Below are 21,775 nucleotides of genomic sequence, written 5' to 3' on the forward strand. Positions count from 1 at the left end.
GAGAGAGAGAGAGAGAGAGAGAGAGAGAGAGAGAGAGAGAGAGAGAGCAGCTGCTAACTGCGTTGCTGCCTGACAATGGCCATTCTCCTGGGCATAGCCAGACACATAATTGAGGTAAGATCAATCAATGATCAGGTATTGATTAAGTACCTACTATGTACCAGGCACCTTGATAAGCAATGGGGGTACAAGTATGAAGAAGGAAACTATCTCCACTCCCAATGAGCTTCTCTTCTAATGGGAGAGGCATCAACTACATATAAAAGATATACTGAGTTTTTCATTAATTCTAGCAGTTTCTCAGCTTGTCTTCAATAATGTCTTGACTGTAGCTACATCCACACCAGATAATATAATGTTAATAAATAAAACATACAAAGTATGTTATACGAATGAGCGTTGGGAATGCAGATGGAGAAAAGGGCCTAGGGTGGGACCATGGGGGAACACTCATGGTCAGGTAGTGTGATATCGATAATGAGGCAGAGTGAAAGACATTGAGAAGGAGCAGTCAGACAGGTAGGAGGGAATCAGGACAGCAAAGTGTCATGGAAACCCAGAGAGGAAAGGGGCCATAGGCAGTTGGGAAGATCAAGAGAAGCTTCACGCAGGAGATGATGAATGCCTTGGTTCCCTCTTGAAGGAAAAGAAAGACTCTCTGAGGTGGAGGGAAAGAAGGAGTGGCATGTGTGATGGTCAGTGCAAGATAGAGACGAGAGATGGTGTGTCCTGTGTGACAAAAAAGAGGAGAGTTTGGCTACATCACAGACTATGGGGAGGGGAGCAATTTTCAATGAGGTTAGAAAGATCGGTTTGGGTTAGTCTGTAGAGGAATTTAAAAAGTTAAATGGGGAAAATTATTTTTGATTGTCTACAGCACATAGGGGCCATTGAATTTTATTAAGTAGGAGAGTCAAATGGTCAGAGTTATGCTTAAGGGAAATTAATTTGGCAACAGTGTAAGGGATGGTCTGGAGTAGGAAGAGGTTGTAGTAGGGAGATGAGTTAGTAGGATGTTGCAATAATCTAGGCAAAAGGCATTGAAGGCCTGAACCAAGGTGATAACTGTGAATGGTGAGAAGGGGTCAGATACGAAAGATATTGATTAGATAGAAAAGTCAAGGTTCGGCTATCATTATTGGCTATGTGGGGTGAGGGTGAGGGCTATGTGGGATGAGGATTTGAGAGCAAAGGTCAGATTATGAACCTGGGAGGCTGCAAGGATGGTGGTAACCCTCAACAGAAATAAGGGAGTTTGAGAGAGGAGAGGGTTTAGGGTGAAGATAATGAGTTCTGTTTTGAGTATATTAAATGTAGGGTGTCTCTAGGATATTTTGATGTCCCATTTTGAATGTCTCATACTCAGTTGATGATGTGAGGCTTGAGCTCAGTGGAAAGAATGAGACTAAATATGTTGATCTGGGAGTCTAAAGTTAAAGCCATGGGAGCTGATGAGGTTACCAAGAGACAGAATGTGGAAGGAGAAGAGGGCCTAGGGTGGGATCTAGGGGAACACTCATGGTCAGGCAGTGTGATATAAATAATGAACCAGAGCAAAAGACATTGAGAAAGAGCAGTCAGACAGGTAGGAGAGAATAGGGAGAGCAAAGTGTCATGAAAACCCAGAGAGGAGAATATCTCCAAGAGAAGGGTGGCTAGATGTTACCTGCAGCAAAGAGATCAAAAAGGATCAGGACTGAGAAGAACCTATCAGATTTGGTGATTAAGGTACTTTACCCTCCTGGGGTCCCCCTAATATAGTTTCTACTCCCTTCTCGGAATCTCGATGTATCAATGTCCTCTGAGGCTCAGTCCTGGGCTATCTGCCCTTCTCCCTCAACCCTCAACACTGGTCTTAATTATCATCTACTAGAAAATGATTCATAAACCTACAAGTCTAGCACTGACCTCTCTCATCATCTCTCCTCTCTGACACCTCCTCCTACCCACAAGGCATCCCCTCATTTCCCCTTTGCTTTGTAATCCCAAGGATCTTGTCCAGATCTCCACACAGAAATATATTTTCTAAGCTGGCTCTCAGGGGACATATAGGCTAGGCCCCTGTCTACAAGCATGGCCACTCATAAACCATCAAAAACACATAGGTTTCTAGTTTACTCAGGAATCTCAAAGACTCACATGAACTATAACTCACAGTATCATCAGATGGAATTGTTGAACCACTCTGTCTGTGTTCTGGGAAGATCATAGAGAACAGCAAATGGACCTCAGAATAGTAGAGGGGCAAATGGCCCAGTCTTCAGGAAAGGGAACAGAGGAGTCAGAAAACTCTACAAATGTGATCTTGAATTTAATTCTTGGCAAATTTTGAAATGTATTACTTAAGGAACAGTTAGTGAATGTCTGGAAAACAAAGGGGTGATCAGAAAAAGCCAGCCTGGCTTCATCAAGCACAGGTCAGGTCAGCCTGACCTCATTTTCCCTTTTTGAAAGGCTTACTAGATGGGTAAATCAGTGGAATGCTATCAATGTAGTTTGCCTAGATTTGAGCAAAGCATTTGACAAAGTCTTTCAGGTTATTTTTGAGCAAAGCATTTGACAGAGTCTTTCAGGTTATTTTTGTGGAAAAGGATGGAGAGATGTGGGCCAGACAGTTGTATAATTAGGTGTTGTTGGAATGGATTGAATGGCTGGACCCAAGGAGTAGTTATCACTCATTCAAGGTCAATTTGGAAGGAGGTCTCTAATCGAGTGGCCCAGGAATGTTTTTGGCTCTACGCTAACATTTTAAATAGTAACTTGGATAAAGGTGCAGATGGCACACTTATCAAGTTAGACTCAAAGATTGGAAGAGGAGCTCACATTGGAAAGAGGAGTCAGATATACAATAATATTGGGTTCTATCTAATGAAATTTAGTAGAAATAAATATAAAGTCTTACATGAGTTGAAAAATCTATTTTACAAGTAAAGAGAAGGCATGGCTAGATCATAGAACATCTGAAAAAGCTTTGAGGGGGTGGTTTATTGAATTTCTAGCTAAAGGCTACATAAAAAGAAAGCAGAGTACCCAGGACCAGAGAAGTGATAGGGTGTTGAAAAGCTGGAGAATGACCAGGATGATGAAGGGACTTGGTACTCTGCCATAAAAGCATAAACTCAAGTAACTGGGAATGTTTAACTTGGAAAAGAGGAGACATGGGAGGTACAAGGTAGCTATTTTCAAGTACTTGAAGGGTTATTGTGTGAAAGAGGGATTGGAAATATTTGTAGCTTTTTTTTATGGTAGCCCAAATGGGAAACTACAAGAGTGTCCTATTGGAGGATGTCTGAGCAATATCAATGTGACAGAATATTATTGTGCCATAAGAAATGAGGGAATGGACAATTTCAGAGGTCACCAACATGACCTTTATGAAATAATATGGAGGGAAACAAACTAAGGGTATGACATTGGGAGACTTGGAACGATGGTAGTGACTTCAAGAGAAATAGGAAAATTTGAAAGAGGAGAGGATGTGGATAAAGGAGAACAAGTTCTGTTTTGGACATGCTGAATTGAAGGTGTCTCCTGAACATCCAGTTTGCAATGTCTCATGGGTAGTTGATAATATGGGACTTAAGATTTTTTTTTTGTGGTAGCCCCAAATTGGAAATGAAGTGACTATTGTCCTGTTGGACATGGCTAAACAAAGTGTGACATATCAATGTAATGCAATATTATTGTGCTGTAAGAAATGACATGACTTCAGAGGAAATGGAACAGCTTTTTGAACAGATGTAGAGTGAAGTGAACAGAACAAGGAAAACTATTCATACCACTTAGAGATTAAAAAACAAAAACAAAAACAGCTTTGAGTCTTTAGAACTCTGGTCCATGTGATGATCTAACCACCCATCCAGAGGATGAAGTGATTCATTCAACAAGCCACTGACTGGTGATAAACTTAAAATTCAGATGTGGCTAATGTGGGGATTTGTTTTGCCAGATTATGTAGATGTATGTGTGGAGAGATTTTTAAAAATGCCTAATGGGTGGAGGTGTGTAGAGTGAAGGACAGATTAAATGACACGACATCTGGGGGGAAAAAGGAAGAGGGCTTGGGTTTTTTCTGCTGGAGCATTGGAAGGATGTGGCAGAGAGGCAGATTGAGGCTTCATATGGGGAAATCTTTTCTGATAATTAGTATTATCCTACAGTGCCTTGGGAGGTCAGAGTCCCTTCACCTGGAAGTCTTTGAGAGGGGTCTGGATGGCCACTTGTCAGGAACAGTAGAAGGGATTCTTGTTGAGGTAAGGATTGCAATAGATGGCCTCTGCTACCTGCAAGATAAAATATAAAATTTCAATGCAGCATAGCAGAAAGAATGCTATAAGGTGGCTCAGAATCAAAGCATTTTAGGACAGGAAAGGGCCTCTTAAAGGGTGTACAGTTACGGAATCACATATTTAGAAAGGACTTCAAAAGTCATCTACATTGACCCCTTTATTTTTCTGGTGAGGCAGTCAGGCTAGGTGACTCGCTCAGGGTCACACAGGTAGTAAGTATCAAGTGTCAGAGGTCCTCCCAACTCCAGGGCTCTATCCACTGCACCACCTAGCTGCCCCGACCCCTTCATTTTTTTTTATAGATGAAGAAATGGAGGCACAGAGAGGTGAAGTCACTTGTCTAAGGATACACAGCACAATGGAAATTCTAGCCCAGGTCTTTTGACTTCAAATGTAGGCACTTTTCCCACTGCACTCTCCTTTTTTTCAATTAAAGGAAACTATGTCCCAGAGTGGGCTGGTAGGTGGCACCATAGTGCAGAGAGTGCTGGGCCTGATGTCAAGAAGAATCATCTTTCTGAGTTCAAATCTGACTAGCTGTGTCACCCTAGGCAAGTCACTTAACCCTGTTTGCTTCAGTTTCTCCATCTGTAAAAAGAATTAGAGAAGGAAATGGCCAATCACTCCAGTTATCTTTGCCAAGAAAATCCCAAATGGAGTCACAAAGAGCTGGACATGACTGAAACAATTAGCAACAATAACAATATGGCCCAGAGTAGGAAAGAAGCCTTCCAAATGGCACAGACCTAGTCAGCAGGACCACCAGGTCTAGTACTCGGGTGTTGTGATGTCTAGGCCTGTGTTCTCTGTCCCATATCACACTTTTCTAGAATCATTTAGAGGCAGCTAGGTGACTCCGTGGACAGAGCACTGCATCTGGAGTCAGGAAGACAGGAGTTCAAATCTACTAGCTGTGTGATCACTTAACTACAGCCTACCTCAATTTCCCCATCTGCAAAAAGGGGATATAAATAACAACTACCTCTCAGTGCTGTTGTGAGGACCAAATGACATTTCTAAGCACTTTGATACACAGTAGGCACTTAATACATTCTAGTTCCCTTCCCTTCCCCCTTAGAGTTGGGAGAGATGTTAGGGACCACTCATTCAAAGAAATCATTTTTACATGCCTGACAGTTCTGAGCTCCACTTAAATATCCCCAGTGTTGGGTAGTTCACGACCACAGGAGACAGCCAATTCCATTCTTAGCCAGTTTTAATTGTTAAAATGTTCTTCCTTCAGTTGATCCAAAATTCTCTTCTTTACAAGTTTTGTCTCTTGGTTCTGGTCCCAGCTTCTTGATTAAAATAGAACAAGTCTGTTCCTTTATGTACATAACAGCCCATCGTATATTTGAAGACAGCTCTCATCTCTCCACTTAGTTTTCCCCTTTCCAGGTTAAACAATGGCAGTTTCTTAAAATGATCGTCATAGACGATAGCTGATATTTATATAACACTTTAAGGTTTACAAAGTGCTCTGAATTTGTCGTCTCATTTGATCTTCCCAGTAACCCTTCCAGGTAGATATTACAGCATTTATTAATTACTCCCATTTACAGAAGAGAAAGCTAAAGGCACTGGGGTAAAATGACTTGCCTGTGGTCACATGGCAATTGAGTGTCCGAAGAGTATTCAAATACAGGTCCCTTTTGACTCCCAATCACGCTTCTATCTGACGACCCCATCTCTCATAGGGCATTTCTCTAGGCCCTTCATCATACTCGTCATCCTTCTCTGGACACACTCTACTTGGTAAATGTCATCCTTGAAATATGTTGCCCATAATGGAATACAATTCTCCAGATGTGAACTGAATATATTTCTAGTCTCTAAGCTCTGCCATTAATTAGCTGACTAGCTGCCTGACCCCAGGTGAGTCATTTCACTTCTGGGGCCTTGGTTTTTTCATCTATAAAGTGGGGGAAATTGTATTTGTAGTGCCTACCCCACAAGACTGCTGTGAAGCAAGTTCTTTAAAACCCTTAAAGCACCTTATAAAATGAGTTATTATTATCATTTTATTATTATTTTGTCCTAATATTTTTCAGTGGGTTTCAGATAAAAATAATTCTGAGATAAATTGATACCCTGTTATTTTTATTAATGTTCCACAAACTATTGTACAGGTATATAAAATACCTTTTTGTGGTTGAAAAAAAGCATTGGGATGTAAATTCATGTTCTATGGCTCACTGAGAGCATCCTTGGTGTAACAGACGATCGGTGTACCTTCTCCTATTCCCATGTTATTTTGATCCTCTCTGTATTTTGGTATTTAAAAACAACAACTATGTAGAATGTGAGAATTAGGTATGGGACTTCCATTAAAAATGTTATTCTTAAATTTTGATGAATCGATATTTTATCCAGGAGAATGTGGGTGACACTTTGGTCTGTGATCACGGCCCGGTTCTAGTAGAGTTTACTGGCTGAATTCTTCATGATATTTTAAGGTCTATGTAGTACTGGGACTTGTCTCTCATTCCATGAAAGACAGAGGTATATGACAGAGCTTTCTCATGTAGAGGTCTCAACAGTAGGTCATGCATTGCTAGATATTCATAGGATCCAAGACCTAAAGCTAGATATGACCTCAGAGGTCATCTGGTCTAACAGTCTCATTTTACATATACAGAAACTGAGACCTGGGGAAGGTGAGTTTTTTGTCCAAGGTCACACAAGTAATATGCACCAGAAGCAGTATTTCAACCCAGGTAGAAAGGCAGGCAGGCAGGAAGGAAGGAAACATTTATTAAGGGTTTCCTATGTGCCAGGCTGGGCAGCTAGGTGGCACAATGGATAGAGTACTGAGCCTGGAATCTGGAAGGCTCAACTTCATGAGTTCAAATCAGACCTCCAACACTTAATAGCTGTGTGACCCTGGGCAAGTCACTCAACCCTGTTTCTCCCAGTTCCTCATCTGTAAAATGAACTGGAGAAGGAAATCATAAGCCACTTCAGTATCTTTACCCAGAAAACCCCTAATGGAGTCATGGAGAGTCAATGTGACTGAATAACAAAAACGTGCCAGATGCTGTGCTGATTGCTTAGCAAATTAAGACCTCGCCGATCCTCACAGCAACCCTGGGAGGTAAATGTTATTATTATCCCCATTTAACAGCTAATGATTTGAGGCAGACAGAGATAAAGTGACTCACTTGGGATCACATAGCTAGTAGCATCTGAGGCCAGATTCAAACTTGGGCCTTCCTGAAGCCAGATCCTGGGCTCTGTCCACTGAACCACCTAGCTGCCACATACTCTGATTTCAGAACCAGTGTTTTTTCCTACAGTACAATGGTATTCTTTTATTTTAATAGGTGTCAAATTTTTACAACCTAGGAAAAGGTTGCCCTGTTTCCATCGTTTTTTGCATTACTTATCATGGTCACTACATTCATGCTCCTTAAGGATAACACTTCTATAATTTTTGGTGTCAATGACCTGGTCCTGAGTTGTTCATAAATCTTTAGGTTTCCACAAACAAATATGATTCTTTGCTGACATACTGTCAGATGAATTCATGTGGATGTTGCCCACGGGTAGTTTTTTTGTTTGTTTTTGCAGGGGCAGTTGAGGTTAAGTGACTTGCCCGAGGTCACACGGCTAGCAAGTGTTAAGTGTCTGAGACTGGATTTGAACTCATGTCCTCCTGACTCCAGGGCCAGGGCCCTATTCACTGCGCCACCTAGCTGCCCCATGGGTAACTTTGATTTCATTCTTGGATTATAACTACTTTATAGGTTCCATTAGAGTTAAACCCCTTTCAATTATGTTCAACAAATATAATAGTGTGTAAAATGATGTCTTCTTATTCCAAAAGAAATTCTGTATGTTTCTCATATGCTCTAAGAATGTTTATCAATCCTCTTCGTCATTTTTTCACATTTCCATATCTCTCTTTGGGTGATAGGCCTTGAGTTTTATTTATACTATACAGGATTTTGTAGCAGAACAATAGCAGTGGCATGGAATAGTTGATTGAGGCTTGAACTACAAAGGATCTGGGTTCAAATTCTACCTCTGAGACTTAATAATCATGTGACTCTCAGTCACTGAACTGTTATTTGTTTCAGGCAATTCCCTAAGATTTAGCTATTCAGTCATGGACAGGCAGAGAGTTCTCCATGCTAAGAAAATCATGAATACTTTGAGAAAATCAACAACCAGCTAGTATTGTCTGTAACAGTGAAGTACTGGAAGTCTTCTTCTTCTGTAAGTACAGAGTAAAGCACAGAGCTTTTTCTTCCCTACTAATACATACATACATATGTTAGGAGAAAAATTAAATTTTTAGCACAAGTACAAAATTTTTTATTAATAAAAATTAATTTAAAAAATTAAATTAAATTAAAAATTAAATCTATAAGCCAAGAGAAGAAAAAAGTATTCCTCTTTGTAGATTACATGATTCCTTAATTATGACAATTTATAACTTTAAGTTAATGGGATACAAAATAAATCTACAAGTATAATCAATATTTTGATACAGTCCTCTCAAAAACTAGGAGGAAAAGAGGAATTGTATTCAAAGTACCTTAAAATATATAAAATATCTATCGAGTTAACTTACTAAGGCATTCTTTGGATTTATAGAAAAACAATTAAGAATCATTTACAGAAATAAAGGAAGGCTTACATAACCAGAAAGATATTTATTGTTTATAGCTAGAGCAAAACAACATTATTAAAATAAAGGTACTACTTATATTCATTTAAAGATTATAGCAGAGTACTATGGGATTATTTTCTCAAATTAGAAAATTAATAATAAGATATCTAGAATATCATGGGAAACAGAAAAAGGAGGAATGAAGGAGACCTAGTTACCATTTTTCAAACTATATTATGGACTAGTAGTTATCATTTGTCATTATTACTTGTCAACTGGGGATAATGCCTGAACTGTGGACCAGGGCTGGTGTGAGATTAATAACCAGAGAGAGGAAATGGATGAGAAAATTCTTTGAAAAATGTAGTTATGTAAATACAAGATATTATTTTTCACCTCTTTATTTCTATTCTCCTAGTCCCCACCTTAGTACAGGCCTCCATCATCTAGGTACTATGTTGTATGATTTTACTATTAGTGAAAATTGCCTTCTGCTACTATATACTTAAAATTTTGGTGAATATTATAAAATTGTAAGAATAACATAGTAGAGACTCATTCTTCCAATGGAGTGCTTTCAATTCTGTCAATACCTTCTATCTAAGCTATTGTGGGTAGCAGCTTTCAAGGGGTGGTTAGTATAATGGAAAGAACTCTGGCTCTGGTGTCAAAAGACCCGGATTCAAATCCCTCCTATGATGTTACAACTTATAGGACCCTAAGCAAATCACTTAATCTCCCTGGGCCTTAGTTTCTTTGTAAAATTCAGGGAATGGACTAGATGTCCATTGCTGTCCCTTTCCACTCTAGATGTGTGGTCTTATTACCCCCAGAAGAACTTGGGAGATAAATGGGGAGAAAATGGGCTGCTTTGTCAAACCACTAGATTAGTAAAGACTGTGCTTGTGCCACAAACTCTCTGGTCCAGTGCCACTGTTCATGCTCTTCTTCCCACACAACACACTCTATCTCTGGACTCCCTGATCCTTGGCTTCCTTCAGGTTTGTCCTTCTGTAAGAAGCCTTTTCTGGTCCCTAGTGCTTCCTTCCATTATCTCCAGTTTATCATATATCTTTTATCTGTTTATGGATAAATACACACAAGTGTATCTATACATACAGGCTATGTATATACACAAATATTTATGAGATAACATACAAATATGATCAGACATATACACACAAAATCATATATGTATATCTATCTTATTGGTGCCGTGGTTTGCTTATCTTCCTCATTATATTGTGAGTGTATTGAGGCAGACACTATTTTTGCTTTTTTTTTTTTTTTAATATTTCCAGTACTCATAGAAGGCTGGAACATTTTGTTGTTATTTCAATTGTGCCTGACTCTCCATCACTACTTTTGGGGATTTCTTGGCAAAGATATTGGAGTGGTTTGCATTTCCTTCTCCAGCTCATTTTTAGATGAGGAACTGAAGCAAACAGTGTTAAGTGACTTGCCCAGGGTCATACAGTCAGAAAGTGTCTGAGGTTGGATTTGAACTCAGGAACATGAGTTTTCCTGACTCCAGGCCTAGCCGTCTATGAACTATGTCACCATCTAGTTGAACCATAAGAGACTCTTAAATACCTCAAGATATGACTTTCCTGGTTGTCCAAGGGAGACAGGACATCAGATTTTGAAGTCATCATGGCTGACTTCGCAACTGAGTTTTCCCTTGGGACTGTGAAGGGTATGATGTTTCTGGTCCTTAGGCATGGTTCCTGAGAACAGAGGTTGGCAGAAACTAGAGCATGATGGAAATGCTCCAGAACGGAAGACTCCTCTCGTCTGGTCCTCCCTAAGAATTATGAGGTAAGAAGAGCTGTGTCTCCTGCCAACAAAAGGTAAAAGCAAGGAAACTCTGTAGGATTGCTATCTACCCTGACACCATGTTGTCCACAACAGAGAAGACTATTTTTTTTGACAAAGGGATTCTGGTTCTTATCTGTGAAGGACAGGCAGGGGAACCATGATGGGAGACACTAGCAACTCTATTCACTGGCAGAAGTGCAGAACCACAGGAAAAGCCCCGTACTGGGCTAATGCAAGTGGCAACCCCTCTTGGGAGCCCTTGGTGGTGTTTGTAACTGTTCTCCTAGAGAGGACCAACAACATCAGGGAGGTGATGTCATGACTAGCAAGTGAATTGGGTTTAAATGTGGCAGGGTTGTGCAAAGTTATCAACCTCACTTTCTCCTCCAGAGACATCTGGATCCAGTGGCAAGATGCAGATCAGGATGATTGGAGATGGTCCCTGATAAAGAGGGAGATCTTGGTCTTTCTAAGCTAAGGTCTTTCCCAGGTCTCAGTTTGTCTGAGGCAATACCATTCAGTGATGTGAGGTTAGGTAAGAAATGAGGACAAAAATGGTCTCTTTTACCTAGTTAAAAAAATAAAATCAATTTGGGAGGGGAAGACCCTCAGGGTTTCTGGTCCAAATAGAAATGACCGCTATTTGTAAGAATTATACATGATTTATAATAACTGCACTACAAATCTCACAGACTGAGTGACTGAGGCTCAGTACAGGTGTCCATGGAGAAGGATGCTTATGGAAGGTGTTTGTCTTTCCTGATCTGCATTTAAATTCTTTATTTTATTTCATCTATCAAGTTCATTTTCCTTCTCTGAATTTTGTAAACTTTGTGTTTGCAGGAAGTTGGAGATAAGACACTGGGTGGTGTCACTGAGTATGTTCAGGTGGGGGCCATAAGGCAGAGAGAGTCGATAAATCCTTTCAAAAATACTGAGGACCTTTGTTTTGTGTGAAAACATCCACACTAAAATTTCTTTAACTGGTGGTCTATGGTTAGGTTTTAGCGAGGTCTATAAACTTTACTGGGAAAATTACATTTTTATTTTCATATGATTGGTAGGATTGTAATCCTGTGAATTTTATTTTATGGATTTAAAAATCTCATTCTGGGGGTTCCCTTGGCATTGTGAGATTGTCCAAGGGGTACATGACACAAAAAGTTTGAGAATCTCTCTCTCTCTCTCTCTCTCTTTTTTTTTTTTTTTTTGCTTTTTGGAGAGGGGAAGGTAGGGCAGTTGGGGTTAAGTGACTTGTCCAAGGCACATGGCTAGTTTCTTTGTGTTAAGTGTCTAAGGCTGCATTTGAACTCAGGTTCTCCTGACTCCAGGGCTGATGGTCTATTCACTGCACCCACCTACCTGTCCCAAGAATCTCTGTTCTAAAGCAAAGTTTAAATTAGGATTCAGGAAGGGTTCTCCTCATTGGCAGGACACTTGAGAAAGGGTATCATCAACACTTATGTAGGGAAGTAAAAAGAACAATTTACTTTAGCTTCAAATCATGTGAATATTTACTGGATTATATCTCTGCAGTTTCCAGATTTCATGCTTTTCCTCACTCTTTTGTTGTTGTTCTGTTGGATCTGACTCTTCATAACCCCACTTAGGGTTTTCTTGGCAGAGATACTTGGAGTCGTTTTGCCATTTCCTTCAGCAGCTCATTTTACAGAAGAGGAAACTGAGGCAAACTGGGTAAAGATTTAGGGAAGGTCACAGCTAGTAAGCATCTGAGACCAGGTTTGAACTCAGACCTTCCTGACTCCATCCACTATGTCACCTACCTGCCCTCCTTACTCTTTTACCTATATGTAGAATTCCCTTTACATACTCTACCCTAACACTACCTCTGGGATCTTTAGTAGGAATTATTATTATTATGTATTTTATCCATTTGTTAAAGCCCACTTCAAATTCTACTTACTACAGGAATCTCTCTCTAATTCCAAGACTCCTTTCTTCTCTCCCTTTCCCCAAGTCAGGGAATCTTCCCTGCTGGAGATTTCCTTTCTGGCACATTTCATCAGGTTTCCTACCCTCAGGGGTAAGTAGTTTTCCCAAATCTTATCTGAAACCCTAACTTCAGAGGCTCTCACATGACATTGGGGGAAGGAGTGTTCAGTAGGGGTTTGAATTTTGAAATAAGAAGAGAATCTTCCAGTTCTGAATAATAGAGGCCCGTGGTACTACAGAGAGGTGCTAGGAGATAATGACAGTGGTCATTAATGGCCACCTGGTCAGGAGGAAGAACAGAGGTCTAGATACTAACCTAGAGGAATAGCTACAGGATTTAAGTCCCTCCTAACATGGGGTGCCCAGAATGGAACATAGTACTGCTGGTGTAGTCTGAAGTGGGTAAAAGAGAGGGGGAGAGCCCTCCCTAGAAGTCTAAGCACTATGTCTCTCAATGTAGCTAATAAGACAAGCTGGACTTCCTAAACATTACTTTTGTTATTTCTTTCCATATCTCTAGGACTTTAAAAAATGGCTTCTCCCTTCTCTCCAACCCCAACAGCAATATACATCCAGTGACTTCTGGGATCCAATCTGAATTCGTGGGGGGGGGGGGGTAGTCAGCTCTTCACTTCCAGTACTTCCCCTAGAACAGGAGCGGGAACCTGGGGCCTCAAGGTCCTCAAGTGCAGCCCTTTGATTGAATCCAAACTTCACAGAACAAATCCCCTTAATAATGAGTCTAGACACACATCTTTTCCGGTCAGGCTCAACCCTTTATTGTCCTTTACAGGAATTACACTTTTCTTTGTTTCTTGTCTCCCATCTCTGCATGTTCACTTACTTTCCTTTGTATGTAAAGCTCTTCCTTCTTCTCTCCATTTGTCTAAACCTTTCCCATCCTTCAAAGTCAAAATCTTGTGTCATTTCATCCATGAAGCCTTCTCAATAACTCTATCCTCTATTTCTTCTTCTCTCTTCCTCTGTCTCTCTCTGAGCACTTGTATTCTAAACACACTATCTGGTAGAATATCATAGATGTACATCTATGGAAAAGAATCTCAGATGTCATCAAATCCAGCCCTTTCATCTTACAGGGGAGGAAATCGAGGCACAGATATCAAATGATATGCCCAGGATCACATAGCTAGCATATGAGGCAGGATTTGACCCCAGATCTGTTCTTACTCCAAGTTTGGTGTTCTGTTCGCTACTCTATGCTGCCTCTCAAACCAAGAACCAGGGAAGTTAAGGTGCTTTTTCAAGATTACATAGTTAGCAGGTAAGATTTGAACCCAGGTCCTCTGAACCCAGAATTAGTGTTCTTTTTGCTGTGCTTTGTTATACTAGGTTGTCTTATTTCTTTTTTTTTTCTCTCCAATTCATTTTCTTCTCTCAAGGGAATAAATGGTTTCCTCTCCTTTTCCTGTGTCTCCAAGAGCACCTAGCTCCCACTGAACACACTAGGCCCTTGATAAATACTTTCTGATTGATTTATGTACTTGGATTATAACTGCCCTCACCTTCTCCTCATAAAATCTTTCATCTAAACTTGAAGACAATCATCAAACCACCCTAAATTTCAAGGAAAATTTGGTGTCTGGAGCCAAAGATATATGTTAAAAAGCAAAAACTATGAAATGCTTGGTTTTACTTTCTTGCCTTTGTAAGTCACAGCTCAGAGTCCACCAAAAGTTCTAGGTTCTCACAGACCAGGTCCAGTCCTGGGAGTTGATCCCAAAAGGGCATTGCTTTGACCTGGAATCACTCTAGGAAAATTCCTTATTATATTCATTGCATAGCTTGTGTCTGAATTTCCTTAAAATGTAGATAAAAGAGGCCTTTAACCCCACTCCCCATAAGCACTCAAAGTACAATAGGGGGTCTAGGGTATGGAACAGCCCTTATTTCATAACACAGAAAATGCAAAGATGCAAAGGATTCTCCTGACTGCTCTGGACTGTTGGACTTTCCCTCTTTCCCTCTTGCTGTAACATGGAAGAAGGCATAAGGGGAAAAGGCAAATAGGAAGTCCTGAATAACTTGAGAGAGATGGAGTAGCTCATGTTTATGGACCACACAAAGGGATGGCTGAATGTTGGTCAGCCAATCATCAGAAGACAGGCTCTTATCTCTGAAACCGTATCAGTATGGAAATATAGTTATTCCTTCCACATCATGACCTTCCCCATCACAGTTTTGATACACTGCAGGTCAGCATAAGAAATCAAATGAGATTTTTTTTGTGGAAGCTGCAGAAAACACATGAAAGTTAGCAGACAACAAATAAAAAGTTTAGAAACTCAGAAATACATAAGATATATGTGTAATAGTAACCAAAATTTTACAATGAGGTACTGTAAACACCCCATAAAAGAAGAAAAAATTCATACTTCTCTGGTAAGAAGGGAATACTAAAAAATTTTATGCAGATTTTCTAGATCACAGGGATGCTACAACCCTAAACCCTACAATGTGGAAGGGATAACTGTGAAGGGCATGGCCACATTCCATAAGTAAGCACCCCTCAATTGCTTCTAAACCGTGTCCCATTCTCATCAGGCTAGTTAAGGAACTCCCCAATTTGGTTGGTGACTCCTCTAACACTGTCTTGTATCTTTCTTTGTATTCTGCCCTAAAACTAATGCCCAGAACGTTATAATCTGTTCAAGCTTTGGTGCCTGAAAACACCTACTCCTTCTGCTTCCTTCAGATGGTCTTTATTCTATTGTGATCTTCATTGTCTTATCTTGGACATTTTTAATGTGTGTGGTACCTCTACTTCCTCCAGTAGTATCTGAGGTTATAAATTCTCTATAAATTTAATTAATGAAGTCTCCTCTCTTCCATGCACAGCAAGTAGGCCCAGTTTCTGTTAGCCCTTAAAATTCAAGTGCAAAGCAAATCCTTTAACCTTATTTTTTGCTGAGCTCTGCACAGAAAAAGAACCTGGTTGAAAGAGATAGACACCCCCCTGGAGTGTCTACAGTGCTATATATGGATACTTCTATTTGTATACAGTCATTCCCTCTAATTAGAAAATTTGAATCTGACTCTGAACACCAGGTAAGAGTTGAACATGGGATATAATTGCACACTGGTGGAATAAAATTGTGATGACAATATAATGTCTCTTTTCATCTGTGTAATTATTTAGCACTCACTAATGATAATGACAATGCAGAGGGTTCTTTCTGAAGCTCCTGCCTCCCACAAGGAGTCTTAGAAATGTGCAGAGAAGATGAGGAAAGATTCAGAAAGTATCGGTGAGACATCAGATTAGGCAGTGAGTAAGATCCCAAAGCAAAGGTTGAAATCCAAGACAATAATTGATGAGATCTTAGAATGAAACAAATCCCATCCCACCATTTTGCAGATGTAGAAACCAAGGTTCAGAGATGGATTGACTTGCCCAGGGTTACATGGCTAGTTGGGGTGAGAAGGATTTGAACCAAGTTCAGCTAACCTATAAGACCTCTCAACCAAGGTCAGTGATATGGACCAAGAGCACTATAGGTGTGTGCATGGGAGCTTTTTTTTTCTCTTTTATGCACAACATGGATACTGGTCTTAAATGCCTTCTTACATATGCAAAGACTTGCACTGGGTGTTATTCCATTGCCAGTTGACCTCGTTCTAACAGCTCACATAATTTCTGACAGGTGACAGAGAAATGCCAGAGAATATTGGACTGTCCTCCCGTGGAAAGAGTGTTAGATTTGGAGTCAGAGGAGCTGGGTTTAAAGCCTGGTTATATCATTTAGGCAAGTTCCAAACTCTGTGGGGTTTCAATTTCCTCTTCTGTAAAGACCAGATGGCAGTTAGGTGGTGCCATAGTGCATAAAGTGCCTGACCTAGAGTCAGAAAGACTTATCTTCATGAGTTCAAATCCAGCCTTGAACATTTACTGACTGGATGACTCTGGTCATTTAACATAGATCCCCCTGGTTTCCTCCTATGTAAAATGAACTGGAAAAGGAAATGGCAAACCATTCCAGTACTTTTGCCAAGGAAATGCCCAAAGGGGTCATGAACAGTTGGACATAACCAAAAAAGATCTGAACAGCAACAAAGGCTGGATATGCACTAAAGTCCATTTCAGGGCTGAATCTGTGCTCTTTCTCCTCTACAGTGACAAGTGAAGAAGTTCTCAGGAATGTTACAGCAACAGCAGAAACTTATTATGTATTGAATAAAACTTACTAAGCAACTGACAGAAAGTTCAGCTTGCAGCTGTGTCCCCGTCACTGCCTTGAAATGAAGTAGGGTGAGTTGGAATGGGAAGGGGCTTGAGTCGTCTAATTGGAATGACCCAAATGAGGGTGGGGTTAAACAATGCAGGTCAGGGTTATGATCCTGGCCCTCAGCATACAGGAATTCATGAAGTAGATTGTGGTCCCTCAAGTATATCCTAAGTTGAAGAATAAATAGAAAATGTAGACATTATGGACAGATCTATAGACATCGACAGCTTATTCATGGCTGAACTTAAGCCACATTTTCGGTGTCAAACTCATAATCCTTTGGCTGTAAGCAGTCTACTAGCCTCCCACATGAGGCCCAAACCAAATTAAAACAAAATTGAGAAATGATGAAGTGATTAGCAATATAAATAAAAACATGACATAGATAATGTTAATATGTAGTTTTCTAAGTCAATATATCACCTACAGGGATCTGTTTCTATTTGAACTTGACGCCACTGGTATAGAGCAGTGAGAACAGTGCATAGGAAGTCAGAAGTTCTGGGTTCTAGTCCTGCCACTAGTCGTGTATGAGACCTTGGGCAAGTCATTTCTCTCTTTAGGTCTCAGATTCTTGTCTGTAAAGGAAAACATTAGAATACATGGTTTCCAAGGTTCCTTATTAGCTTATGATTCTGTATTAGTAGATGGTCAGTTGGGCAAATGTTTTTAGATCCAAGGTCATATCCCAAATTAGAAGCAGAGTCTGGACTACAGCTCAGGTCTCCTGACTGCCAGGCCTTTGCTTTTTCCACCTGACCCACAAAGCGGCCTGACATTATGGATCAAACACTACACTTAGAGTCTGGAAGACCTGGGTTAGACTCAGCTTAGACACTCACTAGCTATGTGACCCAGAGCAATCACTTCCCCAAGCCTCAGTTTCCCCATCTTTAAAAGGAAGATAATGGAAGCACCTCACTCGAGGATCATTATAAGGATCAATATATATACACACACACACCCATATGTATACCTATCTTATATATTAAAGCACATATAAACATATTAAAGTATAAAGTTCTCATGTATTATGCATTAAAGAGATATAATATATATGTGAAAGAGATATATACCCATGTATACATCTCTTTAATACATATCTTCATATATCTAAAAAGATATGTATGCATGTATTTATACATGTATATGTATTAAAGATATATATATACAAAAATGTATATATCTCTAATGTATTTTATCTGTACATTATACACAAATGATCTAATAAATTTACTACATAACATACATTGTGTACAATAAATTTAATATATTTATGTACATCACAAACCTATATTTAATATAGCATATTCATTGTATAACTGCATATACATTGTATATATAATATATAATGTATTAAAGAAATATTTACATGTATATGTATATATCTTTTCCCCATTCTTTTTAATATTTTATTCCCCCAATTGTATATGTCTTAATACATATCTAATAGATATATACATATAAAATTTTAATACATATATGTTCATATCTAATATGTCTCTTTATAACACACATGTAAAGTGTTTTGAAAAGGACTTTATAAATGTCAGTATTATTATTCAATCCAGATGTCATCCTGTGGCAGAAGGAAGAGAAAGGGGAGAAACTGAGAGCCTTGCCTGGTGCCCAGCTGTTAAACTATTTAGCTGTGTATTATCCATGATTTTCTACTAACCCCCTGTACTCCCTTTACATTAATCAGGGCAATAGAGAGGTGGCCATGTTTGTATAAGTCACAACAGGTCTCGGGGTGGAAGCCAGTCCTAGTTTAGATTGGTACAACAGAAAGGGATGCCAGGTGTATAGTCATGTGACCTTGGTCAAGGTGAATTCAATGCATTTTCTTTATCATAATGAATGCAAAGGGGAGACTTTGGATGGTCCTTGGATCTGAGAGGGAGGGAGAGTCTGTCTGTATTCGTTATTAGCTATTACTCCTGTAAGGGGCTGAGGTGGGGTGAACAAGAGAATTAAATTAATTCCCTTTGAAAGCTGTTCCAGGCAAAGTAAGAGATAGAACAGCCACATTATATGTTTAAAATACCTCCAGGGCTCAGTTTATGGATGCATTTATATTTATATATTTATTTGAATGTTTATGACATTCTCTTTATCATTTTCACTTTGGTATCTCTGGGCTCATTATGTTTTTATGGCTGCTTCTCTACAATTGGTGGCTGCACATCCCTGCATGTGATTCTAGGCAGGGCAGAAACAGATCTAGAGAGAAAAATGAGCAAGATATTTGGTTAGGAATGAGCCTTCTCCAGGGATGAAGGAGAGGTGACTGAAACCCGGGAGATGCCAAGTTTTCCATTGTGTTTCAGGATCTCAGAGCCTAAATAGATCATTCATTATCCAACCCCCCTCATTTTACAAGGAAGGAGACTGAAATCCAAGGTCATTTAGAGAGACAGCAGCAAAACTGGAACTAGAACCTCCTTCTACAATTCTCTTTTCACTACATCAACTGTTGCCTCCCTTTCCTCCTTGGACAGACTGTCCAAGGAGACATCCCCCAGTCCTGGCAACCTGGGTCTCCTGTTAATACTCTCTGTTATGTTCAGTCCTCACGTGGGAACCACTTCTACAACACATTAAAATGTAATTGGGAAATATTTAACAAAATAAATAAAAATACAATAAAACAGATAATATTAATATGTGTTTTTCTGAGTCAATATGCTCCTGCTGGGATCCTTATGTATCATTTAGTGAACCCTGTTTCTATTTGAGTTTGACACCACTGATCTATAATCTGCCTCCCCCAAATCTTAGCCTTCCATTTAAAAAAACAAAACAACAACAGAAAAGCTTCTCAGTGCTTCAATGGAAACCTAGAAAGGAAGTACCAGTGGGTTCAGAAATCTTGATTCTAATTTTTCTTTTGCTGTGTGTTGTGAGAAATTCAGGGAGTCATTTTCCATTTCTGAATCTTAGATTTCCCAATTGTAAAATGTGAAAACATTTGTGATGCAACTCTTCCATCTTTGTGTTATCTGGTGTGGTTGAAGATTGTCCTGCTTAACCTAATATTCTTTTAAAAAGAAAGTTACCATATAGACCCTATTTGAACTGCCACTTTTCAAAGAATTAGGATACAGTGAATTATGCATAACACTCCATGTTAAAGTTTAATTCTGATGATTTAGAGAGCACTTACTGACTTGGGTATCAGAATCATTATGATGAGCCTAAATGATCAAGTTGGGTGGATACTGTTTTGTAATTTCAGATTGTGAAAGTGCTCTATTTCTAGAAGTTCAGTTTATACAAAATGTCAGGGAGAACATTTATTTTACATACATCACAGGACCATGGAATTTAGAGTCAGTAGAGTTCTTAGGGGTCATAGAAAAACACCTTCATTCTGTAGATCAAAAATCAGAAGCTCAGAGAAAGATGACTTGCATGGGTTCCCTTCACCCCTATATATAGAGTATAGCTGTGATGTCAGTAGAATGATTTCTGTAACAAGCATACATACCCAGTAATGGCTCACATTTATTAACAACTAATGCACAAGATGCTGCTGTCCTCTGAGACCTCACCTTGGGAGACCAAGCAGGTGTGTTCTATTGATGCTGCTTTTGCTCAAAAATTGTTTCTGGAAACTGCTTCTAGGGTCACTTCCTGAGCCACAGGAAATCAGGCTCATTATTTTATAGTCACCCTACCAGGTTCTGATCCAAAAAATGGTGTGGCCCAAGTTGACTGTCCTCCTTACTCAACTGATTTGGGCCCTGGGGACTTCGGATTGCTTTCAAGGGCAAAGTCATCTTCAAAATGGGAAGATTTTCCCCCCATTGAGGACCTTCAAAGGAATGTGTCCTGGGAGCTGAAGACAATTCCGAAAGAGCCACTACAAATATGGTTTGATCCGGGTTATCCCGGCATAGAGATGTATATCTTCTCTGCCTGCTCTCTTCCCTACCAAGGAGACAGCACTCATTTGGGTATGTAAATTCTGGCATATCCTGGTTAAAAACAAAGTCACCTAACTTTACCATAACATTTGGTAGATGTGGGCAAATATATATCCAAATATGAGCGTGAGAGGCAAGAGAGTGGATTGAAGACAGAGCTGACGACTCTCAAGTTCTAATCCTGACCCCCATCTCTGTCTCTGAAGAAAAATGTGTGTGTGTGTGTGTGTGTGTGTGTGTGTGTGTGTGTGTGAGAGAGAGAGAGAGAGAGAGAGAGAGAGAGAGAGAGAGAGAGAGAGAGAGAGAGAGAGAGAGAGAGGCTTTGTTAATTCTGGGCAAGTTACTCACCCCCAAAGTTACCTGTAAGGTACAGCTATGCATTAATAGGGATCCTCATGGGTCCAGTCAAAATAGTAATAGTCATCATAGTAATAGTAACACTAATACTAGCAGTAATGGTAATAAAAATAATGGTGCCTAGATGGCAGAGAGGTTAGAGGGACAGTCCTAGAGTCAGGAGTACCTGAGTTCAAATCCTGCCTCAGACACTTATTAGCAGTGTGACATTTGGCAAGTCACTTAACCCTGTTTGCCTCAGTTTCCTTATCTGTAAAATGATCTGGAGAAGGAAATGGCAAACCACTCTAGTATCTTTGCCAAGAAAACCCCAAAAGGGATCACAAAGAGTCGGACACAACTGAAAAATGACTGAACTACAAATAAAATTAGTCAGTCAACAAGCATTTGTTAAATGCTTACTTTGTGCCCGGCTCTCTGGCAGGTTCTGGGGATCTAAAGAAAGACAAACCCTCTCTGCTCTCGAGAAGCCTGCATTACAAGGGAGAGGCGACACACAAATAAGTGTATGCGGCCGATCTGTACAGTCACAACAGGAAGTCATCTCAGAGGCGTTGGGACAGGGTGGGA

At 39.8% G+C, this 21,775-nt stretch overlaps 1 long non-coding RNA gene across 1 annotated transcript in view; it reads right to left on the minus strand.

Annotated features, from left to right (window-relative positions):
* Window positions 1-3,219: 3,219 nt before the first annotated feature.
* Window positions 3,220-21,775, minus strand: part of LOC138153492 (uncharacterized) — a 604,705-nt gene continuing 586,149 nt past the window's right edge. Inside the window, exon 4 of the long non-coding RNA XR_011166391.1 lies at window positions 3,220-4,283. This is a non-coding gene — a long non-coding RNA (uncharacterized lncRNA). The remainder of the gene's footprint in view (window positions 4,284-21,775) is intronic.

Source organism: Petaurus breviceps, unplaced genomic scaffold (genome assembly GCF_028583685.1).
Source record: "Petaurus breviceps papuanus isolate PSGF00001 unplaced genomic scaffold, PetGlider_PUasm1.0 151, whole genome shotgun sequence".
In the NCBI taxonomy this organism is placed as follows: domain Eukaryota; kingdom Metazoa; phylum Chordata; class Mammalia; order Diprotodontia; family Petauridae; genus Petaurus; species Petaurus breviceps.